This window comes from Antechinus flavipes, chromosome 1, assembly GCF_016432865.1.
Source record: "Antechinus flavipes isolate AdamAnt ecotype Samford, QLD, Australia chromosome 1, AdamAnt_v2, whole genome shotgun sequence".
NCBI classification, from domain to species: Eukaryota; Metazoa; Chordata; class Mammalia; order Dasyuromorphia; family Dasyuridae; genus Antechinus; species Antechinus flavipes.
This window is the reverse complement of record NC_067398.1, coordinates 478383448-478393755: the sequence shown is the minus strand read 5'-3', so window position 1 is coordinate 478393755 and position 10308 is coordinate 478383448. Positions and strand designations below refer to the sequence as shown.

General features: G+C 38.3%; 2 non-coding genes across 2 annotated transcripts; one reads left to right on the top strand and one right to left on the bottom strand.

Moving 5' to 3' along the window:
* Positions 1 to 702: 702 nt before the first annotated feature.
* Positions 703 to 775, bottom strand: TRNAA-AGC (transfer RNA alanine (anticodon AGC)). The gene has a single exon. It is a non-coding gene; the product is annotated as a tRNA-Ala (tRNA).
* Positions 776 to 6784: 6009 nt separating this feature from the next.
* TRNAA-AGC (transfer RNA alanine (anticodon AGC)) lies at positions 6785 to 6857 on the top strand. The gene has a single exon. It is a non-coding gene; the product is annotated as a tRNA-Ala (tRNA).
* Positions 6858 to 10308: the final 3451 nt, after the last annotated feature.

Genomic DNA, 10308 nt, shown 5'->3' with positions numbered 1-10308 from the left:
TACTAATTTATCCTTTGATGTTTCCCCCATCCATATCTACCATTCAATCAAAATCTTATTAACTGTTGTTAACTAACCTCCATACAAGACTCTCTCCTTACTTCAACAAGTTCAGTGTCTGGCTCCCAGTTTTTCCTTACTCAACTCCTATTTCAACATAAATTATATTTCTTCAAACACCCTGACTTCACAACCTAACTTACTCACTTCCCAGGAGCTACTCCCACCTCCCATTCATCTTTCCACGTCCATCCCACTTCAGCCCAAAGAACCGTTTAACTCACAAAAAAAAAAAAAAAAAAAAAAAAAATTCATTTTCTCGAAGATTGGAATTCTTTTCTCTGTTGCCCCTCTCTGTTGTCTAGACTCCTGAATGGAATGAATCATTACAACTCTACACAGTTTATCGTATGTAAAAATGTCTATTTGGCATTCAAAGGTCGCCATAACTTGGTTGCCCTCCTACCTTTGTAATTTACTCACAATTCACTAGAGACCCTGGACTCTTGGCCACAAACTTCAACCCGAGTCAGTGAATTCTCCTTTTCACGCCGGAATTCATCGTTTCCTTAAATTTGGCCCCTGAATTCCTTGGAAGCTTTCAGGTCCCAGCGAAACATTCACTTTATTCAAAAGGCCTTTAGTAATTCCGGTTAATTCGTCCCGGAATTCATTTTTAAGAAAAGATCACAATAAAACGCTTGGAGAATGCGGGCATCGATCCCGCTACCTCTCGCATGCTAAGCGAGCGCTCTACCATTTGAGCTAATTCCCCTCCCCGAAAAGCTCAAAAACCTACTGAAACCTCACAGCCTCACTGTGGTCCGCCAGGGGCTGTTTGCAGAATGTGATACCGGCGGCCGATCTCGGATGCAATCTTGCTGACTCGTTCCACCACCCCCTCTCTCTCAGAGGGCAACCTGACCCTCAGGTGGCTATTAACAAGCTGGGAAAGAAGAAGGGAAGAAGGAAGAAAAAGGAGTTGGAAGGAGGAGGGAGCAGGGAAAGGAACAGGGCGAAAGGTAGGAATGAATGGGTGCGGAGAGGAAGAGAAGGAGCAGAGCTGGGACTTGTACTTTTCACGTTTTCTTCCTTTCCTTCTACATCCTTATTCTGCTCATTAAATTATCAGGGTGTAAAATTGCCAGGTAGAGGCACAGTCTACTCCCCTCCAATTCCCCTTTCTATCATATAATGGGTCTTGCCCAGGGTCACACAGGCAGTACTTGTAAAAAGCCGACCACAATGTAGTGGAGATTCTTAGATCTTTCTCTAGCTTCCGAGACTCGGGAAAAGTAATTCTAAAAGAAATATCACTACTTGATTCAAGCCAGTTCCAGTGGACTTGTGATGGAAAGAGTCACAACATAGCATTTCACATGTTTGCTTGCTTTTTGTTTCCTTTTCCATTTTTTTCTCTTTTTGATCTGATTTTTGTTTTGCGGCAGGATAATTGTGGAAATATGTATAGAAAAATTGCACATATTTAACATACACTGAATTACTTGCCATCTAGGGGGCAGAACGGTAAGGAGGGAAAATATTTGGAACACAAGGGTGAATGTTGAAAATTATCCATGCATATGTTTTGAAAATAGAAAAGTTTTAATAAAAATATTTTTAAAAGCTTAAAAAAAAAGAAAAGAAATATCACCACTTACCTTAATACCAAAGAACTGGAGAGTAAAAGAAAAGTCCTACAAAACTTGGGCAATGAGCCCTATCTACATTTTACAACTTAAATGAGCATACTGTCATCTCAACTAATAATTCCCTTCTTGAAAATGTGAAGAAACAACTAAAAACTCAATCTTATTTGCTAGATTGACAGGGAAAGATAATGCAGAATGTTGGAGGGGATGTGGGAAAACAGGGACACTGGTACATTGTTGGTGGAATTGTGAACACATCCAGCCATTCTGGAGAGCAATTTGGAACTACGCTCAAAAAGTTATCAAACTGTGCATACCCTTTGATCCAGCAGTGTTTCTACTGGGCTTATACCCCAAAGAGATACTAAAGAAGGGAAAGGGACCTGTATGTGCCAAAATGTTTGTGGCAACCCTGTTTGTAGTGGCTAGAAGCTGGAAAATGAATGGATGCCCATCAATTGGAGAATGGTTGAATAAACTATGGTATATGAACATTATGGAATATTATTGTTCTGTAAGAAATGACCAGCAGGATGATTTCAGGATGCATCTAGGATATACTGTAACCTATTTAACATGTAAAGGACTGCTTGCCATCTGGAGAAGGGGTGGAGGGAGGGAGGGGAAAAATCGGAACAGAAGTGAATGCAAGGAATAATGCTGTAAAAAATTACCCTGGCATGGGTTCTGTCAATAAAAAGTTATTAAAAAAAAAACTCAATCTTATTGGTTTTTACCAGGATTTGTTTGAAACTCTGGAGGACAACTTGTGCCTTTAATGATTTGTCAGTTTTTCACAGTAGCTATTTTTTTCATTTTGCATAACTATTTGGTCCTTCTTCAAGTTTGGGACACTTTTTCACTCATTTATTCAATTGATCAACAAACATGAAGCAATTGTTATCTATCTGGCCCTAGGCTAGGTTTTAGACACAAATCCCCAATTAAATTACTTAATAGATCTGTTGATCAAGCAATGAATTCACAAAATTGGTTCATGATAATGAGTCTTAAAATACAGGCTTAATAAATACTTATTGAAATGAATGCATCAGTTGGCAAATGTGCCTCACTGGTAATCTTATATCCTAATACATAATATCTGAAAACAAGCACAAGCAAAATAGTAATTAAATAAACATAAATAGCACATTTTTAAACAAAGAGGAGCACATTCCGGGGTGTCTAGTGTCAACCTTTTGTACAAAACAGTTTCTGTGGCTTTATTCCTTCTAAGTTAACACATATAAATGAGAGCACAATTAGGACAAATCTCAGGGTGGGCACAGGCAACAGAGGCTATAAAAACAAAAATCACAGTGAGGGGTGGCAGTATAATCACATATTGGTTTTCATCAGGTTATCTCTGATTTGAGTTGTTTTTCAGAACTTTTTGGAACTTATGAATCAGTCTGAATTGGTTATCTTAAATAGCAGAAGTTCTGGGTTCAGTGTGCCAATACTGTTAGAAATTTCTAATTTATCAGATTTTGATACATGCCAATCTATCAGATTTTGATACATTCTGATCTGTTTTATTTGATTTCCAGGACAGTTCTGCCTGTTCTGGATGGTAAGAGAGTTTGAACAAATTCCATCTAAACACAAATCAGAGAATTCAAAAGAACTGCATATTTAGATGAAAGGGGAGATATGGTGGGGGGAAACAAAGGAAATCCACTAACTTGCCTCTATTTTATAAAAGAAGGCTTTAGGGAGGAGGCAAAAATCTCTCTTGTAGTTTTAATAAAGGAAAGTAAAAGGATTGGCATGAATCCTACTCAGTGCAGCCAGCCAGAAGTCAACCTGGGAGGTTTATTCAAATCATTTACAGTATAAAAGATATTACTCCAAGGTCTCTGCTTTACACATAAGGAAATTGAGAGCCAGAGATGATTAAATGGTTTTCCTATTGCTTCAAAAATAGTATGTCAGAGCACTGGATTGTAGATTCCTTCTTTTGACTCCAAAAACAATATCCTTTGCACTTATATTACTCTTCAAATTCTTTATTAATGTTACCAAACCAGCTATGAAGGTCCCAAAAGTTGGGTCCCTGAGTGTAAGTCTCTTTGTCCACACCAGTGGCTGCTCCTTTCCAGGGAACTTGTCTTTAGAATCGTCACAGATCTCTTGATCCTCAGATCCTTGAGAAAAATGTGCATAGTGTACTGGAAAAAGCCCTGGATTTTCCAACAGATCAACCTGATATTGAATAGTGCTTTAAGATCATCTGTGTAAAGTAGCAAATCACCTTCCTATGTCTTTTTTGTGGTTTCTGAGCTCATTTCCAATTCTGTGATCATACAGGATGTCCCAAAAGTATTGGTGCAATTTAAAAGGTTTTGTCTCTTTGATAGTAGTTTAAAACTGTACTAAGGTTTGGGGGATGATCTGAATGTCATTCAAATAACTAACTAATATTTATTGAGAGATGATTCCTTAAAACAATTAGAATGATTAAGAAAAGGGCAATTAAAGATGTGAATGAAAAACTATCATTCCATTTAAGTCCTTATAAGTTTGTGGGGACTATTCCAATAGCCTTCAAAGTGAGCTGCCTTGTCTTTCTCTTTCCCAATCCATCCTTTATACAGCTGCCAAAGTCACATTTCTAAAACTCAGTTGGACTCAGTCACTCTGCTGCCCAATAAATTCCAGGAATTTCCTATTGCCTTTAGGATTAAGTGTAAATGATACAAACTGTTGTTTAGCATTTAAAGGAGTCCTTCACAATAGAGTCCACCATATTTTCCAGGTTTACTTCTCCCAGTCACACACTTGACTCCAGTGAAATACTTTTTCACACTCCTTCTATCTTTGCACATATAGTCCCCATGCCTATGTGGCAAGATCAGAATTATTCTAACCAACATGTTTGCTAGCGGGGTCCCAGAGCTCAGCTTGCTATATCTGTCTCTTGGAATTTTAGGGGTCTCCCAAGTGACATGAGGATCTTCTAATATTATCAGCTGCAGCCTCCAATCTGATGATTTCTCCCCAATATCCTTTGGCCCAGTGCCAATTGATATTACCTCAACATTATCCATATTTCTATCAATTTAGCCAATTTATTTCTCATCATTATCAATTAAGCCATTAAAATCAATTCGCTTTTAAGAAAAGAAATCAAAAGAGCCAAGGGGGGAAGGGAATGTTTTCCTGAACCAGACATATTTCCCAATATTTGCCCTCCAATACAATTTGGCTTCTACCAACATTCATTTCCAAGAAATTCAATTCTGGGTTTGGCATAGCTTCTGGACATGAAGTTTCAGCTTTATGGAGGCTGCACTTTTCACTGGGCTTGGCAACAGGCAAACTGGTGTGGACTTCCGGGGTGACTCTTCTGATCTGAGTCCACAAGCTTTTGATAGAAGCACCTACTATGTTGCAGGCATTGTGGTGTCGCCTCTGCTTTTCCACCTACTGCCCCTATTTACCTAAGAGCAGGAGAGTAGGAGACATAAAAGTTACAGAAAACCAACTGCACCATGTGTTCAAAGCCACAGATGGTCCCCAAGCTTAGAGTAAAAGGACTCAGTGCCTTTTGTATTCATGCTCATTCTTATCTCAGGGGCCAATTTTTTCTTTATCTTTCTGTAAATGGCGAGGAAACAGTCCTCTCATGCTCTGAAGTAGGAAACAGGTCCCCTTCATACACAACCTGAAATTTTTTCCCCAAATCCCACTCGCACAGATTGGTATCAAGCAGAATCTATTGTGCATGCTCCTAGAACCGGAGCCCACACCCCACTACATGAAGCTTAATTTAAAGCTTAGTTTTAGAGAGTTGTTTTAACATTTAAGAAGTTACATGTCTTTCTTGAGGTCACAGGTGCCAGGAAACATCACAGGCATGAACCTAGGTCTTTTTGACTTGAAAGCCAACTTTACCATGCTACCTTAATTTCCAAAATATTGTATATATATGTGTACATGTTGGTTAATTTCATTAGAATACAAAATCTTTGAGGAAAGAGGTGCCATTTTGTATTTGTATCCATAACTAGCACAAGGTCTAGCACATAGTGTGTATTTCATAAATACTGGATCAGTTGAGTGAAGGAGTGAAAAAGTGTCCAGAGCATGAAGAAGAACCGGTTGGTTAGAAGTGAAAAATTGCTAAAGTGAAAAAGTGACAAATCAGTAAAGGCATGAGCTGCCCCCAGATCAATAAATGAACCCTGCTGGGAACAGCAAAACGGAATTTTCAGTTGTTTCTTCACTTTTTCAAGAAGGGGAATTATTAGTTGAGATGGTAAAGGGTTCATTTACATAGTAAGGATTTTTCTTTCTGCTTTTGGTTCTTGGGTATTAAATAAGACGGTAGTATTTCTATTAGATCTACTTTTCCTGAAGCTGGATTAGAGAGCCCTGGGCTTGAGAGCCTCAAGGCCTGTATTCTGGCTTCGAACAAATACCGACTATGTGACCTTGGGCTAGTCCCATTATATAAGATTCCTGATGTTTGTTTGGAATCCAAACAGAGGGCTGCAACAGAAACTGTCTGGCATCTTTAGAAATTCTGCTTAAGCCTTCGCACTAACTTAGGATAGAGGGACGGACGGACGGGGCAGGAAGTTCATTCTCTCCTTCCCAAAGAGTCCCTGTGATGAGAGTTCCAGACTACAGTGACTGGATGAGTTCAGAGCCTCAGCTCGGAGGTATAGTTAGTCTGCTCAGAGACAAGCTATGACATTTATTTCTTGCATTCCACCTTTAAGTCTTCGGTTATTTCTTACTTTGACCCTGATGAACTCAAAATAGCAATCAAGGCGTTCAGATACAAAGATCAAAAGAAACTGCCTCTACCGATGATTTTACACCTAGGTGCTTTAATGAGCAGAATCACATATTCCGTTCACGTGGGAAGGATGTGGAAGAGAAGGGCGTAAAAGTGAAAAGTACAAGTTACCCATCTTCCACCTCCCCCCACCCCCCTCGCCCTCCGCTTTCTCCTCCTCTTCCTTCCCCCGCGTTCGGAGTTGATAGGCAGCTGTGAGACAGTGGGTGGCGGAATGAGTCAGCAGAGTGCATCGGAAAGCTGCCGGTATTTCCCTCAGCAAACTGCCCCTGCTGAGCGGTGGAGAGGCTGTGAGGTGTGAGTCAGTTTTGGAGCTTCTCAGGAAGGGGAATTAGCTCAAATGGTAGAGCGCTCGCTTAGCATGCGAGAGGTAGCGGGATCGATGCCCGCATTCTCCAAGCGTTTTGGGGTGAAATGTCACAATTACACACTCTTCTGTGGACGACAAGCGTCACAATCTTACAATCACACACACACTTCTATTGACGTAGCGCTCCTCAAAGCCTTTGGGTTTTTCGTGATTCCATTTTCATCCGGCTATTTTTCCATTTTTCTTTCTTCCAGGATCGAATTGTTCAAAGCAGAAACAAGGTGAATGCGGACATTTTACCGATTCTTCCAACCCCGCTCCCATTAATTTGCCCATAAAACCCCACTCTTCCAAACGGCCGTTAGAACTTAGAAACTTATGTTTTTGTAAGAAAACAGGAGAACGTTTAACTTCTATTTTTACTGTAGTGTTCTGAAAGTGTGTTCAGTCGCCCGTCTCGCTGACATGTTTATTTAGTACATTTGTATTTAGTATTTTAAAGTTCATTTTAAAAAATTAACGATGTCACGTTTATCAAGGGCAAAGAAGTTTTTTTGGGGGGAAGCCGGGCGACCCACATTTGTACAGTCGCACTGTCCTAACAGAATGGTTGAGGTGTTCTACGCAGAGGGGAGGGAAAAGCAAGAGTTGTTCTGAGGATTTGGGGAAAGGGAAGGCAAGGAGGATGGGAACACGCGTGTGTTAAGTACCTAACACGTGCCAGGTGCTCTGTGAAGCTCTTAGCAAATATCTGTCTCTTTTAATTGGGGAGTCAATAGAAACAGTCCGAGATTGATGCAGAAGTGAAAGGAAACGGCAGCAGGGAAAGTTCACTTTCTTTCCCAGGGGTCAAGAAAACGATGTGTTAGTATTTTTTAAGGAAAGAGCATTGGTTAAGGGGATTTCCTTCTACATCCCCCCATTCTAAGTTGGTGAGAGTAAGTAGATCAATCAATGGGTAGTGCGAATATGTACCAAGCATCGTGCTAAACACAGAAATTGGTCCAGGAAGGGACATTTTCCAAATATCAAAATCCCTTTGAATATTTCCTCTTTACCTCCTATTTTTCTCAACTCCCTGCATTTCGACTAAACCTACTCTTCGTCCTCAGCAAATGTTTCCAGTCTCTGAACTCTCCGTTTCTCCTAGTAGACTATTAGCACCTCCTTTGCTTTCACAGAATTGTGGATTATCAGTACTGGTAATATCAACTAAAATCCAGCTTCTGAAATTGTGGATCTCAATCCCATAGAGAGTCTGGTAAATGAATGGGGGGGGGGGGGTTTTGCAAAATTGTGATTTATTATCAGTAAATGTTTGATTTGTATACTTATTTTATATCCCTATATAGCCTGTATCAGGTAAAAATTTCTCTGGAAAAAAAAAAAGGGGATCAGGAAAAAGTGTGCGAAGCACTGATCTAAAATAAATTTTTCATTTTACAGATGAGTAAACCACAGCCTAGAGTAGTTGACATGTACAAATGAAATAACTGATTAATGATCACATCAAGTTTAGAATTCCTACTTCTTTTCAATGATAATAACAACTCACATTTATATATAGGAACTTCATTATTTATAGGGTAGTCTCTTCCTAGCTATCCTAGATCCAATTTCCACAAGGCTAGAAAACAAGAATTCTTGACTTTGTCATATCTACTATCTGCCTTTCCCAATCCCTAATATTGAGAGCAATCCTAGATGAACCTATCACCATTCTCTATTCTTATTTTTGTGCTATGAAACATTGTTCAAAAAAGATGTTATCTAACTTATCATTTCTTAATATAGATGCTACTATTGATAGTTTGAATACCTCTGCAAAAGGGGTTTTGGCTATGATATCCATATAGTCATCTAGCAAACATTTACTGAATGTTCCTATATACACAATACATTGTGCTAAGTGCTGTAGGGTTTCAAAAATGATACATTTCTCAAGGAACTTACAATCAAATTGGAAAAGTAAGATAAGTATAATTACAGCTATCATATAAGAAATATTTGAGATAGGAAAGCTGCAAAGAACTCTGAGTTTAGAGGGAAGAAAGAATCAGAGCTAGTGCAAGGGATCTGGGAAAAAAGAGAAAAGGTATTTTAGACAGGGTAAACAGCATGATGAAAAATCCCAAAAGTTTAAAAGTTTGGGGACATATTTGAGTAACAACCAGAAATCCAGTTTAGCTGTAGTTTAAAGCACAAATAAGAAATAATGTGATTAGTTCAATGTATTCTTCTCAAACAACTCTAACAACAATAACAAACAAAAAATGAATTAAGGCTATTTGATAGAATCCTAGAAATATCAGCTTTGACAGATCTCAGGCAATTACAGAATGGGAATTTCTAGAAAGTACACACATATTTCTCAGTTATTCAGAGCACTTTTACATAACTTGCTTGTGCTAGAGCATGAAAACCACACACAAATGCAGAAGTACAGAAATATTAAACAATCCTTTACTCATCTCAGCACAATAAAAATGCTAACCAATAAGGATTTTTGCAGATTCAGTTCAGTTATTTAAAGTTCTAACTCTTTGTGACCTTACTTGAGGATCTGTTGGAAGAAATAGTGGAGTGGGTTTGCCAGCCCCTTTTTTATCTCATTTTACAGATGAGAAAACTGAGGTCAACAGGGTTAAGTGACCTGCCCAGGGTCATTCACAAGTTAAATAGTATCTGAAATCAGATTTGAACTCAGAAAGCTGAGTCTTACTGACTCTCCCTCCTGCCCAGGACTCTACGCTACATCACCTACTTATTCCTTCTTTAAAGATTGTATTCAAACAAATGGAGACTCAATAACTTAATAAAATTATAACACAAGCAAACAAATATAGTAGAATAATATACAGTAGACCCCAAACCCGGCAATTACTGGAGTAAGGACTGAATACTTGACAAAAAGTGTTTGGAAATCTAGAATGTAATTTGCTTGAAATTAGCTTTAGTCCAACATCTTATAAAATATATCAACGTCATACAATATATACACAATGAACTTCAAATGGACGTAAACAATCACATCATAAACAAAGTAGAGGAACAGAGAAGGAATTACCTTTTACAACTGTGAACAGGGGAGGATCTCTTGACTAAATCAGAGTTAGGCTCACAGGAAACAGGATGTATGATTATATTATATGATATGATGATATATTTAGAGAAGCCTAGAAAATCAACTAAAATAACTACTTGAAGCAATTAACCATGTTAGCAAAGTTGCAGAATATAAAATAAATTCACATAAATCATCAGTATTTCTACATATTACTAACAAAGCCCAGCAGCATGAGACAAAAAGAGAAATCCAATTTTAAATAATTGCATACAATATAAAACTTTTATAAACCTATCTGTCAAAACAAACCCAGGAATTACATGAACACAATAACAAAACACTTTTCATACAAATAAAGTCAGAATTGGAAAAATATCAATTGCTCATGGGTAGACTGAGCTAAGAATAAAAATAACAATTTTACCTAAATTAATCTACTTATTCAATATTATTTCAATCAAACTACCAAAAA